The 20,761-nt window shown below is 43.7% G+C and overlaps 1 pseudogene; it reads right to left on the reverse strand.

Annotated features, from left to right (window-relative positions):
* Positions 1-1,705: 1,705 nt before the first annotated feature.
* On the reverse strand, positions 1,706-18,738 carry LOC105468279 (uncharacterized; annotated as a pseudogene).
* Positions 18,739-20,761: the final 2,023 nt, after the last annotated feature.

Here is a 20,761-nt window from a genome sequence, read left to right on the forward strand (position 1 = left end):
TCGGATATAGGTTTGAGTCCCTGTTCTGCTAGTTAGTAATTATATGACACTGATTCAGGAACTTTATCTCCTGTGTTTTGTTTTGTCTTCTCTAAAATAAGAGTCCTACCTCCTATGTTGCTGTGAGGATTAGAAAGAATGTATGTGACCTCCTTGGAATTCCTTCTTTCCTCTCATAACTCTTTGTTATAGGACTTAGGTTGCTGTATTGATTAGGGTTCACTTTTAGAGAACAGAATCTACTCAAGCTATAGAAAAGTTGATTTTTTTTTTTTGAGTCAGAGTCTTGCTCTGTTGCCCAGGCTGGTGTACAATTGTGCCCAGGTGGCACAATCAGGGCTCACTGCAACCTCTGCCTCCTGGGTTCAAGCTGTTCTCCTCCCTCTGCCTTCTGAATATCTGGGGTTACAGGTGCCCACCACCACGCCTGGCTAATTTTTGTATTTTTAGTAGAGACAAGATTTTACCATGTTGGCAAGGCTGGTCTTGAACTCCTGACCTCAAGTGATCCATCTGCTTCAAGCCTCTCAGAGTGCCGGGATTACAGGCGTGAGCCACCAGGTCCGGCCGAAAAGTAGAAATTTGAAGGACTAAAGAAACAGATTCTAGGCATTCAGAAATGATTCTCAAAGCCACACTGCAGAATCAGAACACCAAGGAAGCTGCTGCATATTCTCTTGTCAGGAAAGCATTTGCTGAATGGGGAAGCTGCCGTAACAGTTGTTGGCCATGAAGTCATACCATCACTGATCCAATCAGGAAGCCGTCATGAGTAGAAACTTGTCTCCACAATGACCAGCTTCAGAATGGAGCTGTACCTGCTGTAGCCTGCTCCTTGACAGAGGAGCTAGTGCCTGAATGCTGCTATTCCTACCCCAGAGAAACCACATGCCTCTGTGACAATTTTTTAAAAATTGTTATTTTGAGACAGAGTCTTACTCTTTTACTCAAGCTGGAGTTCAATGGCACAATCACAACTCACTGCAGCCTTCAACTCCAGGCTCCAACTTCAGCCTTCCAAGTAGCTGGGACTGCAAGTGTGCACCACCATGCCTGGCTAACTCTTTAATTTTTTGTAGAGACAGCGTTTTGCTATGTTGCCCACGTTGGTCTTGAACTCCTGGGTTTAAGAGATCCAACTACCTCGGCCTCCCAAAGGGCTGGAATTAAAGGGGTGAGCCACCATGCCCAGCCTCTTTGTGACCATTTTTAAAGTGTAAATGTAGAAACACCAAAAAAGGGGGGCTCTTACCTCATAATCTGATTTAAGAAACCTAAATCACACCCAGAGCCCTAGCTGCAAGGGAGTCTGAAATATGTATAATTTTTTTTCTTTAATCTTCCATCTTCTTCAATATAAGAAAGCATCCTAGGAAGAGATAAGATAGATATTGAATGTTAATCTGCCATGTGTATTCTAGTAGTTTTTGTGCAAGTATTATTAGCAGAGACAGAATTTCACCATGTTGACAATGCTGGTTTTGAACTCCTGACCTCAAGTGATCCATCCGCCTCAAGCCTCCCAGAGGGCTGGGAAAAAAGACGTGAGCTACCATGCCTGGCCAAAAAGTAGAAATTTGAAGGGCTAAAGATTATTGTTCATTATTTTGTCCAAGTAGTATTTTTATTATTTTTTCTGTTCCAGAAGCTTTTTATTGTTGCTCCAAGTTTAAGAATTTTCAGTGATGGCAGAAAACCAACACTTTTAGACAACATCTTGCATAGCCCTGCTCAACTTCTGAATCTTGGTCTTGGCAGACATGTCAACATATTTCTTTCCAATGCACACAATCATTCCACCTATGATTGACAGATCAGTCTTACCCTCCAATTTCAATACTTGGCCTTGACTTAGGAATCTCCTGAAGAGATTTAGAATTAGAGAATTAGAATTCTCTAATTCAGAGAGTGTGGCTTCCTCTAAAGGAGATGCAGTGGCCACTGTGCAAGGTAGCTCTCCATGGTGGACACTCATCATGGTAGAAAAGGCAGAAATGACTCCTTGGGTATTGCTTCAGTGACCATGTTCAGCAAGCAAACTGATCGGGGTTGTGAGGGAAGAGAACGTCTCTGGCTGTGATGTCATTTAGGCTTTTCACTTTAACGGAACGCTTCACATAGGGGTTCAAAATAGAAGCAGCCACTTTGGGTTCCTTCAGGATTTGTGCTATTCTCAACAGCTCCTTTTCTACTTGCTCCAGCTTATTCTGTTTCAATGCAGCAGAATGAAGAGCCATGGCATAGAGACCTTCAATACTGTATACCTGAACTGAAGCCTTACAGGCTTGGCAATGGTCTGACCACAGATGTACTGAAGCATTGCACCTGCAGGGAGAGCCTAGACACTGCTGGAGGGTGGCCATCATCTCCCGGGCACCTTTTTACTATTTTTTAATTATAGAAGTAATATATAGCCTGGGTGTGGTGGCTCACACTTATAATCCCAGCACTTTGGGTGGCAGAGGTGGGAGGATTGCTTGAGCCCAGGGGTTTGAGACCAGCCTGGGCACCATAGCAAGATGCTGTCTCTATAAAAAATACAAAAATTAAGGCCGGGTGTGGTGGCTCATGCCTGTAATCCCAGCACTTTCGGAGGCCAAGGTGGGTGGATCGCTTGAGGTCACGAGTTCAAAACCAGCTTGACCAATATGGTGAAACCCTATTTCTGCTAAAAATACCAAAATTAGCCAGGAGCGGTGGCATGCATCTGTAGTCCTAGCTACTCGGGAGGCTGAGACAGGAGAATTGTTTGAACCTGGGAGGCAGAGGTTGCAGTGAGCCAAGATCGTGCCACTGCACTCCAGCCTAGGCGACAGAGTAAAACTCCATCTCAAACAAATGAACAAACAAACCAAATATAAAAATTATCCAGTCATGGTGGTGCATGTCTATAGTCTCAACTACTCAGGAGATTGAGGTGGAAGGATTGCTTGAGTCCATGAGGTCAGTACTTCAGTGAACTGTGATTGTGCCATTGCACTCCAGCCTGGGTGACAGAATGAGACCCTGTCTCAAAACAAAAACAACAATAACAAACAAAACAGAAAAGTAATACATAGATATATTCTCTTTGTAGAAGACAAGAACAGAACAAATCTGTAGAATAAAAAATAAACATCCCGACCCACTCAGTTCCCACATTGCTTCCTAGCAGGAGTCACTGACAGCAGTTTACCAGCTATTGGTTCAATCTTTTGTCTGTGCCTGCATATGTATATAGAGGTATGTACACATATCTAAGAATTTTTTAAAACATAAATATGCTAATGCTAGTCCATAACTTTGCTTAGAAATCTTTCCATGTCAGGTCATAAAGATCTAATAGGGGTCAGGAAACTTTCTGCAAAGGGCCAGATAGTAAAGATTTTAGGCTTTGTGGACCACATATAGCAGCTGTCCCCAACCTTTTCAGTACCAGGGACTGGTTTCATGAAAGACAATTTTTCCATGGATGAGGGTATGGGGGAGATGGTTTCAGGATGAAACAGTTCCACCTCAGATCATCAGGCATTAGATTTTCATAAGGAGTGCACAACCTGGATCCTTGCATGTGCAGTTCACAATAGAGTAGTCTTCTTTTTTTTGTTGCTATTTGTTTTTGTTTTTTTAAACAACCATTTAAAAATGTCAACAACATTCTTTTTTTTTTTGAGACGGAGTCTTGCTCTGTCCCCCGGGGGGAGTGGTGGCGCGATCTCAGCTCACTGCAAGCTCCGCCTCCTGGGTTCATGCCATTCTCCTGCCTCAGCCTCCCGAATAGCTGTGACTACAGGCGCCCGCCACCACACCCGGCTAATTTTTTTGTATTTTTAGTAGAGACGGGGTTTTGCCATGTTAGCCAGGATGTTCTCGATCTCCTGACCTCATGATCCGCCTGCCTCGGCCTCCCAAAGTGCTGGGATTACAGGCTTGAGCCACCGCGCCTGGCCTTTTTTTTTTTTTTTGAGATGGAGTCTTGCTCTGTCACCCAGGCTGGAGTGCAGTAGCATGACCTCGGCTCACTGCAATCTCCGCCTCCCAGGTTCCAGTGATTCTCCTTCCTCAGCCTCCCTAGTAGCTGGGACTACAGTTGCATGCCACCATGCCTGGCTCATTTTTGTATTTTTAGTAGAGACAGGGTTTCACCATATTGGCCAGGCTGGTTTCAAACTCCTGACCTCAGGTGATCCGCCCACCTTGGCCTCCTAAAGTGATGAGATTACAGGCATGAGCCACTGCTCTTGGCCCCACATTTTCTTTATTCATTCATCCTTCAATGGATATTTAGGTTGTTTCCATAGCCATCTTGGCTATTGTGAATAATGATGAAATGAACACAGGGGTACAGACATCTTTTTGGGATCCTGATTTCAATTCTTTTGGATATGTACCCACAAGTGAGATTGCTAGATCACATGATAGTTCTATTTTTAATTTTTTGAGGAAATTCCAAACTGTTTTCTACAGTGGCTGCATCATTTTGCATTCCTACCAACAGCATGCAGGAGTTCCACATCCTTGTCAACACTTTCTGTCTTTTTCTTTTTGATAAGCGGGGGTTCTGGGCCAACTCTTTCTCCCCTGGGAAAAGCTGAGAACTGGACTTTTTTTATCCACAAACCCTGTGCTGTGTGAGGGGAAGGGCCAATGGCGCCTATCAGCCAGAGACTCCACCTCCATTCTCCCCTTGGTATCCAAACTGTAACCGATCATGAGACTTCCAGGACTGGCAAAATATAGCTAGTTTTTTGGGAAGTCCTCTCACAAGAGTTGAGGTGCTGGACACAAAGACCAACCTTTCCCCTCCTCTGGTGGAAGCTTGGGAGTGAGGGGATCTTCTCATGGTCATACGGCACGGGGTTAGGGGCAGGGTCTCCGGTGAGAGAATGTCCCGAGTCTCCTTACTGGCTTCGGTGAGTCTGATGTAGCATTTTCTGGGGGTGCAGGAGCCTTTCAGGTAGTTTCTGATCTTCCGCAAAGGGAATTTGTCAATGAATTTTTGTTGAATCAGTATGTGGAGGGGAGGGGGAAGGATAATTCAGGTTTTTTTATACTGCCATGTTGCTGACATAACAACCTCTCATTAACATAACTACTTATTTTTTTGTAAGTCTAGAAAGTTGTTAATCCTTTTTGAACCTCATTTCTTTTAAAAATAACTCTATAAATTGGAGGTGGCAACACTGAGACTTTATTAGGTTACAGTAAGTATTAAATGAAATCATGTATGCATTTCGCGTGGATGTTACTGGCTCCTACTCCCAGTTGAGCAGAAGACTAGATCCATTTCATGGACTCACTAGGGGTGGCTTACATTTCCTTAACATCAAACTGGCTAATTAAAAGACGGCTTTAGCCATTTTCTCCCTCTCCTACTCTGGGCTATCTTCTCTGAGAGCCAACATTCCTGCCCAGCACTTTTTTTTTTTTTGAGACAGGGCCTCACTCTGTTGCCCAGGCTGGAGTGCAGTGGTGCCATCTCGGCTCACTGTAACCTCTGCCTCCCGGGTTCAAGCGATTCTCCCGCCTTAACCTCCCGAGTAGCGGGAATTACAGGCGCCCACCACCACACTTGGCTAATTTTTGTATTTTTAGTAGAGACGGGGTTTCACCATGTTGGCCAGGCTGGTCTCGAACTCCTGGCCTCAAGTGATCCTCCCACCTCGGCCTGCCAAAGTGCTGGGATTACAGGCATGAGCCACCATGTCCAGCTTCTGCCCAGCACTTCTAACCCTCCTCCAGCATCTATTTCCTCTTCTTCTTCAATGCCTGGGATATGGGCTCTATTCCAGGCACTCCTGCTGGTTCCTCCACTAGGATCTGAACCTTCCTCTCACCCGTAAACAGGTACTTTCATAGGGTCAGAACAATGCTTTGGTCTGTGGTCTGTCTTGGGGGTTGGGGGGCTGCCGCCCTCCCACATGCCTGTTAGAGATATGATAGGAAAGCTGGGCTGCATGTGTACCAGCATCTTCCAGCATTGATATGTAGCCTTGCCCCTTACTGTTTAGAACCAGTTTCCTCTGCTCCTTCCTTCACTCTGAGGACTTTGTAATTGGACAAATGTTAATATCCCTACTTTTTTCCCCTTAGGATCAATTTTCTCTCAGGAGGCTCCTCATTGACTCATGCAAACAGATTTCTGGCAGGAACTGCTCCAAGGCCTTCCAGATGTTCACAGGCATGGATGAATCAGAGCAAAAATGGACAGATGCAACTGAAATGGAGGGTTCTGCTATGTAAGTAAAGCATCCAGCCTTTCACATTGGGAGTCACCACGAGTCCTAAGCTTGAGTTGAGTCATCTTTAATTGAGGTACACAGAGTAGGGCAGCTTTGAAGTCATTTACACCTGAAACTGGACCCCTACCCGGTGTCTTTCTCTCTATGTGACCTGGAGTTAGCTACTTAACTTTCTGAGTTTCAGTTTACTCACAGTTAAAATAGTAATACTAATTTTCATTTTATGGTTTGTTGTGTGCATTATTAAATAATATTTAGAAAATATCTGGCAAGTACTAGGTTTGCTTTTTATTCTTTTTCCATTAAGCATCTCTTTTGTGACTTACTAAGGCTGAGTTTTATTTTATTATATTTCTATCATCCTTCTTTTCGTGTAGTCTTTTTCTTTCTCTTTTTTTTTCTTTTTTCTCTTTCTCCCCTCCTGCCTGCCTGCCTACCTTCCTTCTTTTTTTCTTTGCTGTGTTTTTAAAGCAGTAGACAAATATCAGAGAACAGGACCCCATCATTAGAACACTGACAAGTTTTTCTAGCAGAAACAACAATATTTTGTTCCAACAATTGTGTAGGCTTAATATATAAGTAACTTCACAATATCCTTAAAAAATTAAACACAGATTAGAGTGTTCTAAAATTATTTAAAAATTTAAAAATGTTAAAAATTGGCTGGGTGCGGTGGCTCACACCTGTAATCCCAGCACTTTGGGAGGCTGAGGCGGGTGGATCACCTGAGGTGGGGAGTTCGAGACCAGCCTGACCAATATGGAGAAACCCCGTCTCTACTAAAAATACAAAACTAGCCAGGTGTGGTGGTGCGCGCCTGTAATCCCAGCTACTCGGGAGGCTGAGGCAGGAGAATCGCTTGAACCTAGGAGGCAGAGGTTGCAGTGAGCTGAGATCATGCCATTGCACTCCAGCCTGGGCGACAAGAGCAAAACTGCATCTCAAAAAAAAAAAAAGTTAAAAATCACACATAAGCTCACAACTTACAAGAACAAAGAACTTTTATATTTTATATTACTTACCATAAACCAATAGCAAATATCTATTTCTCAAAGGCACAAATTCTGCGTAAAATTTAGCCATGCCTTCCCACACCTGTTACCCAAATACAATTCAATAAAATCAGTGACGCCAGGGTATTGTGAAGCTTCAACTACAACTGGATATAAAATGAGCTTATCTAAGCTGTTGTTATGGTGCTAACTTTATAAAAAATGTATCTGAGAATGGACTTTCTCTTTCTACCTAATCTAAAAGGTAGGATGCTGGAGATAGTGAATTACCCCAAACCACAAATGGGAAACAGATGGCTTTTCAACCAGGAACAGAACCAATTATTTATAACCTTCTCCTCGTCATCCTTTTTACAAACTAAACCTGGCAAATGGTTGGGAACATGAGCTCACAAGTCAGTAGGACAACAAAATATGCTGGTTATACCGTAGGCTAGTTTCTTCCGGAAAGAAGGCACAGTAGTGCAGGATGAAAATAGGGGTGATGAAAGCAACTTAAGGTTACTTTTGATTTTTAAAAATAGTAATTCTGGACTGGGTGCTGTGGCTCGTGCTTGTAATCCCAGCACTTTTGGAGGCTGAGGGGGGTGGATCACCTGAGGTCAGGAGTTTGAGATCAGCCTGGCTAACGTGGTGAAACCCCGTTTCTACTAAAAATACAAAAAATTAGCCAGGCATGGTGGCGTGTGCCTGTAATCCCAGCTACTTGGGAGGCTGAGGCAGGAGAATCGCTTGAACCTGGGAGGTGGAGGTGGCAGTGAGCCAAGATCGCACCATTGCACTCTGGCTTGGGCAACAAGAGTAAAACTCCGTCTCAAAAAAAAAAGTAATTCTGGCTGGGTGCAGTGGCTTATGCCTGTAATCCCAGCACTTTGGGAGGCTGAGGTGGGTGGATCACCTGAGATTAGTTTGAGACCAGCCTGACCAACATAGTGAAACCCCCCCCTCTAATAAAAATACAAAAATTAGCCGGGCGTGGTGGCGGGCGCCTGTAATCCCAGCTATTCAGGAGGCTGAGGCGGGAGAATTGCTTGAACCCGGGAGGCAGAGGTTGCAGTGAGCCAAGCCATTGCACTCCAACCTGGGTGACAGAGCAAGACTCTGTCTCAAATTAAAAAAAAAAAAAAAAAGTAGGCCGGGCGCGGTGGCTCAAGCCTGTAATCCCAGCACTTTGGGAGGCCGAGACGGGCGGATCACGAGGTCAGGAGATCGAGACCATCCTGGCTAACACGGTGAAACCCCATCTCTACTAAAAAAAATACAAAAAACTAGCCGGGCGAGGTGGCGGGCGCCTGTAGTCCCAGCTACTCGGGAGGCTGAGGCAGGAGAATGGCGTAAACCCGGAAGGCGGAGCTTGCAGTGAGCTGAGATCCGGCCACTGCACTCCAGCCTGGGCGACAGAGCGAGACTCCGTCTCAAAAAAAAAAAAAAAAGTAATACCACCAGAGCTATTGAATGAAAGGTTTCCAAGTGTTCTAATGTTAATTCTGAAGTGTCAACATCATGTTTTTAGAAGGATGTTATTGAATCACAACATATTGTCACTTGAAGGCACCTCTAATCTCAGTTTACAAATAAGAAAGTGTGATGTACTTGTTGGGCAAACACAGTGGGCAATGGACCAGCCAGTGGGGTCACCCCAATGAATCCTGAGTTACAATTCTAAATACTGCCTCATTTGTACACACTGGGAACTGGGAAAATGTCAGGTTACAAGCAAAATATATTTGCATAGACCTTTACATTTTTCACTGTGCTATTCTCGACAACACTGTTGATTACTATCCTCTTTGAAATCCACGTCTAACTCAGACCAGCAATGAAGTCTCTTTAATTCTTAAAACCAGTAATGTCGGTGTTGCTGATCTACATGTAGGATTTCAGAATTTAACCAGGCCAGATAGTACAACTGTGTTCAACTCAACTAGGACCAGGAAGTTCCCAAGTGGACTTTGCATTGAATGGAGTTTTAAAACTCCACAGAGGCCCACCAGTGGATTAAGTATGTATTCTTGGAACACCAAAAAACAGGAGGCCTTGTTGGTATCACTGGCAATCCCTAGATGACAAAGTTTCAAGTAAGGGGAAATGAAGACAGGGTCTTGCTCTGCCACCAGGCTGGAGTGCGGTAGTGTGACCTTGGCTCACTGCAGCTTTGAATTCTCGGGCTCAAGCGATCCCCTTGCCTCAGCCTCTTGAGTAGCTTGGATTACAGGCACATGCTGCCGTGCCCCACTATGTTTCTATAGAGACAGGGTCTCACTATGTTGCCCAGGCTGGTCTTAAGCTCCCGGCCCAAAGCCATCATCCTGCTTTGGCCTCCCAAAGCACTAGGATTACAGGTATGAGCCACTGTGCCTGGCCCAAGAAAGTAATGCGTTTTATAAAGTTTAGCGCATAAGGAATTCAATAAGGAGAGATCATAGTCCTCCCTCAGGTATCATGTAGAAGCAAAGCAGAGCTCATATGTACTTAAAATGTCATCCAGGGTCACTGTCTGAAGTGCTAATTTTATGTTTCTTTTTACACAAAAAAAGAAAAAAAAGTTAATCTTCCAACTCAACGAGTCAGTCACCTAGTATAATAACTGAATGAGCTGGGTATAGTTCCTCCATTTCAAATGGTTTACATAATTGGATATAATAGAGAGCAATATTCAGCAAAAGGTGATCACTATAAACATGTGAAATATCATTATGAATGTGCTTGAGGAACATTGGGGGTGGGTCAGGGCATGGGATAAAGGTGGAGTTAATCTAAAAAAGAAGAGACTTCATTGAGAAGGAGTTTGAAAGGAGATAGGCAATCTGGCAGCTTAAAAAGATGGAGAATCCAAGCCATGTGTAATATATATGTGCCTGCTTGAATTTTCATTAGGACCAAGTTGTCCCTAATGGCATGAAAAATAATAAAATACAAAGTTGGATGAAAGTTAGATTATTGAACCCAGAAGAAAGTGCTTATAGCTATGATATCCTTAATTTTTTATGAAACTTTCTCTTTAATAGTTTATAATGATAAACCTCTAGTTGAGTGGAAAAATCTGGCACTGGAGAATTTTACTTAATTATATAACTGAGAGTTGACAGAGCTTTTAAAAAAAATTAGCTTGTGCCATGTAAAAGTGCTGGTATTTGATCTTGACCATTTTTGACCTAACAAACTGGCAGTGTTTTATGCTTTGACATAAAACATGGATTAATAATTTCATAAAAATAGTTATATATACCAGGTGCAATGGCATGCCTGTAAGCTCAGCACTTTGTGAGGCCAAAGCAGGAGGATTGCTCACATCCAGAAGTCCGAGACCAGCCTGGACAATATAGCAAGACCTTGTCTCTCCAAAAAATCAGAACCTATCCAGGTGTGGTGGTGTGTGCCTGTAGTCCTAGCTACTTGGGAGGCTAAAGTGGGAGGATCACTTGAGCCCAGACGGTTGAGGCTACAGTGAGCTGTGATCGTGCCACTGCCCTCAGCCTGGACGACAGGGTGAGAGACCCTGTCTCAAAAAAATAAAAAAATAACTCAAGAAGCGCTATATATATTTATATATATAATATTTGACTTATTACATGCAATTTGTCTTATTTCATATTTTATTTCCATACATAATATAATTCAATATATGTAACATTAAAACCCTACTAAACATAGCATCATTTTGATGACTGAGAAATCACTTCCTTCTTCTTCACTAGACATTCATTGAGCACCTATTATGTTTTCAGCACTCTGTTCCTTGCTGAGATACAAGGATGAGTAAAATATATTTCTTGCCCTTGACTTTCTCAGTTTAGTAAGGGAGATGAACACCTTAACAGATCATTACTCAGAGAGACTGTGTGTATAGGGGTTAAGAAGGAAGACCCTGAGGTCAGACAGACCTAGATGTTTAGTCTGGTCTTCACCACTTTTGCTAAGTGACAAAGCTCTCTTAGCCTTGTGGAAATAATAACAGTACCTCCCAGGATTCTTGAGAGAGTTAAATATGGCAATGCACGTGAAGTTGTTTAGCATTGTACTGTACTTCACAAGTACTCAGGAAATGCTTAGTATTACTGTGTGTGTTAAATGCGACTTATATAATTAGATGTGGTTGGTACTTGCTTCCTTTGAGTGGAGTTAGGTCAACTGGTTTTAAGGATAAACAACATATGACAGTGACAATGGTTTATAGTGAACTATAGTGAACTCCTCATAGTGGTTTAGAGAAAAATCTCATCATCTTTTCCTGGAAATGAAACCTGTTATCAATCAGAAGTGCTGGTCTAAGGAAGTAAGGAAGTGGCTGAACAGATTGAACACACCTCTCAGGAGTGGGCCTGGCTTTTCTAGGTACTCAATATTCTTTTAACGCTTTAGGTTAAAAAAAAAAAAAAAAAAAAAAAAAAGAGGGGCCGGACGCGGTGGCTCAGGCCTGTAATCCCAGCACTTTGGGAGGCGGAGGCGGGTGAATCACGAGATCGAGACCATCCTGGCTAACATAGTGAAACCCCGTCTCTACTAAAAATACAAAAAAATTAGCTAGGCTTGGTGGCAGGCAGGTGGCGGCTGCCTGTAGTCCCAGCTACTCAGGAGGGTGGGGCAGGAGAATGGCGTGAACCTGGCAGGCCGAGCTTGGAGCTTGCAGTGAGCTGAGATCTTGCCGCTGCACTCCAGCCTGGGTGACAGAGCGAGACTCTGTCTCAAAAAAAAAAAATAAATAAATAAATAAAGAGGAACTGAAACAGGAATTGATTTGATGATAATTAAGAACTTAAATTCTCTTCTCCAGTTCACGTTTGTCTTCTCAGACAAAATAGTTATTGCCAAGAAGCCCAGACACAGGAATGCCTTTATCAAAACCTACTGAATAGTCTTTCCTTCAGTAAATACTCTTGAGCCCTACAGTTTGCCAGGCACTGTGCTAGGCTCTGGGAGTGTGAAGGTAAGCAAAACCACAGGCTGCTGGCGGAGACAGACGTTCTTCAAATAAGCCTCCACATACATAATCATAGTTGCTCTAAGTGAGGAGCTTAGAGTAGGGGCCCTGATTTAGGCTGGGGCATAGGTTTGTGGAGGCAGGGAAGAGTTCGTTTAGGGAAGTAACATCTAAAAGTACCACTTACCCTTTAGAAGAGCTGGCGATTTTCTCTCTCTCTCTTTTTTTTTTTTTGAGACAGAGTCTTGCTCTGTCACCCAGGTTAGAGTTGCAATGGAGCAATCTTGGCTCAGTGCAATCTCTGCCTCCCGGGTTCAAGTCATTCTCATGCCTCAGCTTCCCGAGTAGGTGGGATTACAGGTGCCTGTCATCACGCCTGGCTAATTTTTGTATTTTTTAGTAGAGACGGGGTTTCACTATCTGGGCCAGGCTGATCTCGAACTCTTGACCTCATGATCCACCCCCACCTTGACCTCCCAAAGTGTTGGGATTACAGGCGTGAGCCACTGTGCCTGGCTGATTTTCTCTTTAGTTCCAAAACTGCCAGCAAGTTCAGGAGATAAAAGCTTAGTCAAATAAATTTTTTGGTTACCATATGGAAAATGTCATGTTGATATAGATTATTTATTCTATCACCCAACTATATTGATAACATTAAACATGGCCGTTCTATCTGTCATTCTGCCCCAATGGAACTTTCATTTCATTAATGTTATACAAAGTAAAATCATCTACCTCTGGAATGATTTTATCATTATTAACGCACATACACACGTATACTTAATTATGGTTCTTTATGAGCACTAAAGAAGCTGGGAAAATTTGAGAAGATAGTAGAATGAAATGATTCTTCCTTTCTTGTCTGGGAGGGGTTCCTTGCTCTGGAATGATACGTCATGTATAAATACAGTGTTTCTCCGTGGTCTTCCTTTTAGATTTTTGGAGGTTGATGGGAAGGGCTGAATTTCAGTGAAGCACACACTGAAAACAGCTTATTTTGTAGGAGGGATTATAATATCCCAAGCATTGTATAAAAGTGGCATTTTGAGATTTCCTCAGAAATGTATTAAAAACGCAGAGAGGAAAAAAATGATTGTAGCAAGTATTCAGCCATTTTGTCCTTTTATTCAAATATTTACAGGAATAGTCACACTTATTTTTTTCAGCCTTAAATAAGCAAAGCTTGATTTTTTAAAAGAGGTTGTCTTTTAGGTGTTGCAAGTGGAATCTGCTCGTATTGATTGGGTTGCTCTTCAGTAATTTCCTTCAGCGTGCACGTATCTTCCTTTTTATGTGTTTCTCAAGCAATCAGTAAATAACGTATTTATGAAACTTAAGAGAGTGTCCAAACGTAATTTCTTTGGAAAAGCTGGGTTTCTTTCTTGCTGAGGTATATAGTTGATGAGTTCTTTAGCCAGTTGGATTATAGCAGCTCAGTGAGATCATAGCAAGTAACCTGGTTATGTTGTACTGATATTCATCACAGGAAATGAACTCATCTCCACAAATTATTTGCTGCAAAATAAATTAACTCCTTTAGCAGAAGATTATCACAGGATCAGCACGTCCCACTTGTCAAGGAAGGAATATGAGCACAGTGTAGCTTTACTGTAACAGCAGGAAACCATTATTTTGTTGTTCACAGTAGTCTCACATAAATCTAAAATAATATCATCAAATGAACTCTCTGATTGGAGTCATTGATCACTAAATTATTAGAAGCCCAAGAAATTGCTAAGTTTCACCGGGCATGGTGGCTTATGCCTGTAATCCCAGCACTTTGGGAGGGCGAGGCGGGCGGATCACCAGAGGTTGGAAGTTCAAGACCAGCCTGACCAACATGGAGAAATCCTGTCTCTACTAAAAATACAAAATTAGCTGGGTGTAACCCCAGCTACTCAGGAGGCTGAGGCAGGAGAATTGCTTGAACCTGGGAGGTGGCGGTTGCGGTGAGCCGAGATCGTGCCATTGCACTCCAGCCTGGGCAACAAGTTGGAAACTCTGTCTCAAAAAAAAAAAAAAGAAAAAAGAAAAAAAGAAAAAGAAATTGCCAAGTTTCAACAAAGTCATAGTCATGTTAGTTGTGTGAAATATTTCATAATACATTCTAATAAAAGGATTATTCCTGTAAGGTTATAACAACGATATTGTGCACTTTTACTATTGCATAGCTTTTCCTATGAGCCTGACACTATGTTAGGCACTTACATGCATTATTTTGTGTCCTTTGTACAGCAAACCTAGAATGGTTTACTCATGGGTTTCTTCCCCAGATCACAGATAAAGAATAGAGAACTGATTGTGCTAAAAAAATTTTCTGGTGCCTGTGATCAGTGCATTATATTTGGTATCTACGTTGGGCTGAGAATAAAAAAATAGAAACTAGAAGGACACTAGAAATAGAGGGAAGATAGGGAATTGGAGGGGACCAGAGCTAGAAAAGGAAATTATAGTAATAGATTATGCCAGAGACTGTGTATATGATGGGACAAACAACATTTTTTTTTCTTTCCTTTTTTTTTTTTTTTGAGACAGAGCCTTGCTCTGTGGCTCAGGCTGGAGTGCAGTGGTACAATCTGGGCTCACTGCAAACTCTGCCTCCCTGATTCAAGCAATTCTCATACTTCAACCTCCCAAGTAGCTGGGATTATAGGTGTGTGCCATCACGCCTGGCTAATGTTTGTATTTGTAGTAGAGTCGGGGTTTTGCCCTGTTGGCCAGGCTGGTCTTGAACACCTGACCTCAAATGATCTGCCTGCTTTGGCCTTGAAAAGTGCTGGGATTACAGGTGTGAGTCATCGTGCCTGGCCACAACTTTTTTTCTATACTTTCACGGTATTCTTAATATTTCTGCCACAGGATTCAGGAGTTTTTCCCATAGCAAGCAATTTTCCAGTTCTCTATGGACATCAAGTAGTGTCCTGTGAATCAACTTAATTCTGACTCTTTCTCTATCTGGTGACAGTACAGACACCACAGGTCAAGGGCTCAGTCAAGACTGCCCCAATTTCACATGCCGGGTTGTAACCTGTTCTTACAGCCAACAGGAATCCAGGGTTCCTATGACTGCCTCTCACATTCGTTAATTTGCTAGACCAGCTTGGAGAACTCAGGAAAATAGTTAACTCCCTATATTTGCAGTTTATTACAAAGGCTAGAACTCAGAGGCAGCCAGATGGGAGTGATGCACAGGACAAGCTACATAGGAAGGTGCACAGCTTCTATGCTGTCTCTAGGTGGGATTTTTTTTTTTTTTTTTTTTTTTTGAGATAGGGTCTTGCTCAGTCGCCCAGGCTGGAGTGCAGTGGTGCAATCACTGTTCACTGAAGCCTCGACATCCCTGGCTCAAGCAATCTCCCCACCTTAGTGTCCTAAGTAGCTGGGACTACAGGCCACACTACCACGCCCAGTTAATTTTGGACTTTTTGTAGAGATGAAGTCTTGCCATGTTGCCCAGGTGAGTCTGAAACTCCTGGGTTCAAGTGATCTTCCTGCCTCAGCCTCCCAAAGTGCTGGGGTTACAGGCATGGGCCACCCTGCCCGACGGGTTTTTCTTTTCTTTTCTTATGAGACAGGGTCACCCAGGCTGGAGTGCAGTGGTGCAATCATAGCTCGCTGTAACCTCGAACTCTTGGGCGGGAGAGATCCTCCTGCCTCATCCTGTTGAGTTGTTAGTCTTAAAGGCATCCACCACCATGCCTAGCTAATTTTTTGGTTTTTTGTTTTTTTTTTGTAGAGACAGGGTCTTGTTTTGTTGCCCATGCTGGTCTCAAACTCCTGGGCTCCAACGATCCTCCCACTCGGCCTCTTGGAAGTGCTGGGATTCCAGGCAGGAGCCACCGAGCACAGCCTGCGGCCTGGATGTCTATGTGAGACAGTAGGTGGCACTCTAAGCGTCTCCGAACGTTTCTCGGCACTCTATTGTGTGCCGTACCTTGTGCTGCACTCTACTCACGTTTGATTCTTTGTAGTACACTATGCCTCACTCCTCATCTTGGAATCATTTACTGTACCATACGCCTCAGTCTTTTTGTCTTGGAATCTTTTTTGTTTGTTTGTTTTGTTTTTTTGAGACGGAGTTTCGCTGTTGTTGCCCGGGTTGGAGTGCAATGGCGCGATCTCGGCTCACTGCAACCTCTGCCTCCCGGGTTCAAGCGATTCTTCTGCCTCAGCCTTCCGTGTAGCTGGGATTACAGGCGCATGCCACTACGTCCACCTAATTTTTTATTTTTAGTAGAGACGGGGTTTCATCATATTGGTCAGGCTGGTCTCAAACCCCTGACCTCAGGTGATCCGCCCGCCTCGGCCTCCCAAAGTGCTGGAATTACAGGCGTGAGCCACAGCACCCGGCCGGTCTTGGGATCTTTAGTAGCGCCGGATGCTCTAGGTTTTCATCTTGGGATTATTTGGGGGCCATACGCCCCAGTCATTTTGTCTTGGAATCATTTGGGAGACTGTATGCTCCCGTCTTTTTTTTTTTTTTTTTTTTTTTTTTTTTTTTTTTTTTTTTTTTTTGAGATGGAGTCTCAGTCTGTCGCCAAGCTGGAGTGTAGTGGCTTGATCTCGGCTCGCTGCAACCTCCGCCTCCCTGGTTCAAGCGATTCTCCTGCCTCAGCCTCCCAAGTCGCTGGGATTGCAGGCATGCGCCACTATGCCCAGCCAAATTTTGTATTTTTGGTAGAGATGGGGCTTCACCATGTTGGCTAGGATGGTCTCCATCTCCTGACCTCGTGATCTGCCCGCCTCGGCCTCCCAAAGTGCTGGGATTACAGGCGTGAGCCACTGCGCCCGCCCGACTGTCCCGGTCTGTTTGTTTTGCAATTGTTTGAAGTGCCGTACTCCCTGATCTTTTCGTCTTGAAATTCTCTGGGGAACTGTATACCCAATCTTTTCATCTTGGAATCCTGTAGCGGACCGTATTGCCCTAGTGTTTTTGTCTTGGCATTGTTTGCAGTGCTGTACACCCCAATCTTTCCGTCTTGAAAACCTTTGGGATATTGTACCCTTGGTCTTTTCGTCTTAGAATTCTTTGCGGGATTGTACGCACCCGTTTTTCATCTTGGAATCTTTTGGGAGACCGTATGCCCCAGTCTTTTTGTTGTGGGATTATTTGGGATACGGTATTCACCAGTCTTTCCATCTTGGAATGTTTTGGGAGATTGTACGCTCCAGTTTTTACGGCTTGGAATCGCTTGCAATGCCCTATGCCCTAGTCATTTCACCTTGGAATATTTTGGGGTGTCATATGCCCCAGTCTTTTGTCTTGGAGTCATTTGCAGTGTTGTATGCGCTAGTATTTTTGTCTTGGAATTCTTTGGTGGACTGTACACGCCAGTGTTTTCATCATGAAATCTTTTGGGAGACGCTACGTTCCAGTCTTTTCATCTTGGAATCTTTTGCGGTGCCGCAGCTCCAGACTTTTTGTCTTGGAATTTTTGGGGGCAGCTTAAGCCCCAGTCTTTTCATTTTGGAATTCTTTGGCGGACTGTATTCACCAGTTTTTTCATCTTGGAATCTTTTATGAGATCGTACATCCCAATCTTTTTGTCTTGGAATCGTTTGCAGTGCCGTCTGCCCCAATCTTTTCATCTTGGAACTCTTTGGGGGGACTATACACCCCAGTCTTTTAATCTAGGAATCTTTTGGGAGTCCGTATGCCCCAATCTTTTTGTCTTAGAATTCTTTGTGGCATTATACACCCCAGTCTTTTCATCTTGGAATCTTTTGGGAGACTGTATGCCCTACCTAGTCTTTTTGTCTTTGAATCATTGCAGTGTCATACTCCCCAGTCTTTTAATTTTGGAATCGTTTGCAGAGCTGTATTTCCTGATTATTTTTCTCTTGGAATTATTTGGGGGACTATATGCCCCAGTCTTTTCATCTTGGAATTTTTCAGGGAACCATATACTCCAGTCTTTTTATCTTGGAATCATGTGCATTGCTTTATTCCCTACACTTTTTTTTTTTTTTTTTTTTTTGAGACAGACTCTTGCTCTGTCGCCCAGGCTGGAGTGCAGTGGTGTGATCTCGGCTCCCAGGTTCAAGCGATTCTCCTGCCTTAGCCTCCCAAGTAGCTGTGACTACAGGCACCTGCCACCATGCCCGGCTAATTTTTTGTATTTTTAGTAGAGATGGGGTTTCACTGTGTTAGCCAGGATGGTCTCCATCTCCTGACCTCATGATCCGCCTGCCTCGGTCTCCTAAAGTGCTGGATTACAGGCGTGAGCCACCGTGCCCAGCCATTCCCTGGTCTTTTTGCCTTGGAATCATTTGTAGTGTCATACACCCCAGTTCTTTCATCTTGGAATTCTTTGGGGCACTGTGTGCCCCAGTGTTTCCATCTTGGAGTCACTTGCAGGGCTGTACTCTTCGAATCTTTGGGGACACTGTATGCCCCAGTCTTTCCCATCTTGGAGTCACTTGCAGGGCTGTACTCTTCGAATCTTTGGGGACACTGTATGCCCCAGTCTTTCCCATCTTGGAATCTTTTCGGAGACCCTATGCCTAGTCTTTTTGTCTTGGACTCATTTGCAGGGCTATATGCCCCAGTCTTTTCATCCCGGAATCTTTTAAGAGATCGCATGCCCCAACCTTTCCATCCTGGGATCATTTGCAGTGCTGTACTCTGTGATCTTTTTGTGTCGTAATAGTTCGCGGTGTCATCTTGGAATTATCTTGTCATCTTGGAAGTGTCTTTTCATCTTGGAATTATTTCAGGGACTATAAGTCCCAGTTATCTGTCTTGGAATTGTTTTCGGGGATGGATGCCCCAGTCTTTTCATTTTGGGGTCTTTGGAGAACCGTATGCCCCAGTGTTACTGTTTTAGCATTCTTTGCAGTACCGTGCACCGCAGTCTTTTCATCTTAGAATCCTTTGGGGTACGATACTCCCGGTTCATCTTGGAATTATCTGGGAGACCGTATGCCACAGTTTTTTTCAGTGTACCACAGTTTTAAACATTTATGTTCGCCTATTGAGAGACATCTTGGTTACTTCCAGTTGCCCCAGTTTTTTTGTCTTGGAATTCTTTGGAGGTACTGTATTTCCTCTTTTTGTCTTGGAATCATACACCCCAGTCTTCTCATCTTACAATTCTCTGGGGGTACAATATGCTCCAGTCTTTTCATCTTGGGATTCTTTCAGTGAACGCAGGTCCCAGTTTTTCTGTCTTGGAATTCTTTATGGGACCACACACCCCAGTCTTCCTGTCTTGGAAAGGTTCGTGCCACTCTTGCATGCAATCCCGCCGGCGGCACTCTGCAGGGCTTGGAGCCGCCTGCGCTACGGTATGCAGCACTCTCCACGGTAGCTCCCTGGGGACTCAGCTTTTCCAGTTCCCCATCTTTAGGCTGCAACATCATGGCAATGCCCAATAAAAAACAACGCAAGCAGTAGCCATCATGCTGCCAACACTGGCAGTGCCCTCTTGGGCAGTGGCCACTCTGCTGAGCGCATTACTAAGCCCAGAGCACTCTATGGACTCATCATCTCCATCTGGTGTTCACATATCCTGCTTGCTCCTCCAGTTGTCCCCAAAATATGCCCCAGACTTGTTTTGAGCAGGTATAGTAAGATGCACAGACACACAAATGATTGCCAACGAACAAGTCACAGTTTATTATACTCACAGTCCCCAAGACACGGGAGGGGGTCATTCCACACAGGGCCACACAGGGAAGTGAAAAAGCAGAATGAGCAGGCGTAGAGAGAGGGAAAGCACTGGCAGACTATTATGGATTTCTCAGGAAGGAATGGGCAAAGGAAGGTAAGCAAATGGCGCAAATTTAGGATTGGATAGTTTGCATTGTTTCAGCAGATTCTGCGCTATAGGGTGCATTGCCAATTGTGTAAAAACTGGTTTTGGAGAGTCTGAGTATCTCTTAGTAAATCATGAATTTTAGGGTCTGATGCTCTCTCAGCAAATTGCTGCTTCTTCAAGATAGTGAACTGTAGCTTGGAGCCCACAGTGAAGGCCCTAGAAACGAGTCTGCCCGTTGTTCTCCCTCTTCTTTCTTTTCAAGATTTTAAAACTTGTAGCAATAAACACATAACATTAAATTTACCATATTTACCATTTTAAGCGTATAGTTCAGTAATATTAAGTATATTCACATTATTATGCAACAAATCCCTGGAACTTTTTCTTCTTGCAAATCTAAAAGTCTATAATCGGTAAACACTAATTCTCCTTCCCTCTTTCTGGCCTTTGGTAACCTCTTCCTACTGTTTCTGTGATTTTGACTACCTTATTTAGTCTTTCTTTTCTTTCTTTTTCTTTTTTTGTTTTTTTTCAGACAGGGTCTCACTCTGTTACACAGGCTGGAGTGCACATGCCGTGTTGTGATCACAGCTCACTGCAGCCTCGAACTTCCGGGCTCAAGTGATCCTCCTACATCAGCTTCCCGAGTAGCTGGGACTACAGGCACTCACCACCACACCCTACTAATTTTTAAATCTTTTATAGAGACAGAGTTTCCCTATGGCTGGTCTCAAACTCCTGACCTCAAGGGATCCTCCCTCATGGCTGGGATTACTGGTGTGAGCCACTGTGCCCGGGGCGGTTTTTTTTTTTTTTTTTTAGAGACTGGGTCTCACTCTGTCGCCC

The sequence above is a fragment of the Macaca nemestrina genome, chromosome 11 (genome assembly GCF_043159975.1).
Source record: "Macaca nemestrina isolate mMacNem1 chromosome 11, mMacNem.hap1, whole genome shotgun sequence".
In the NCBI taxonomy this organism is placed as follows: Eukaryota; Metazoa; Chordata; class Mammalia; order Primates; family Cercopithecidae; genus Macaca; species Macaca nemestrina.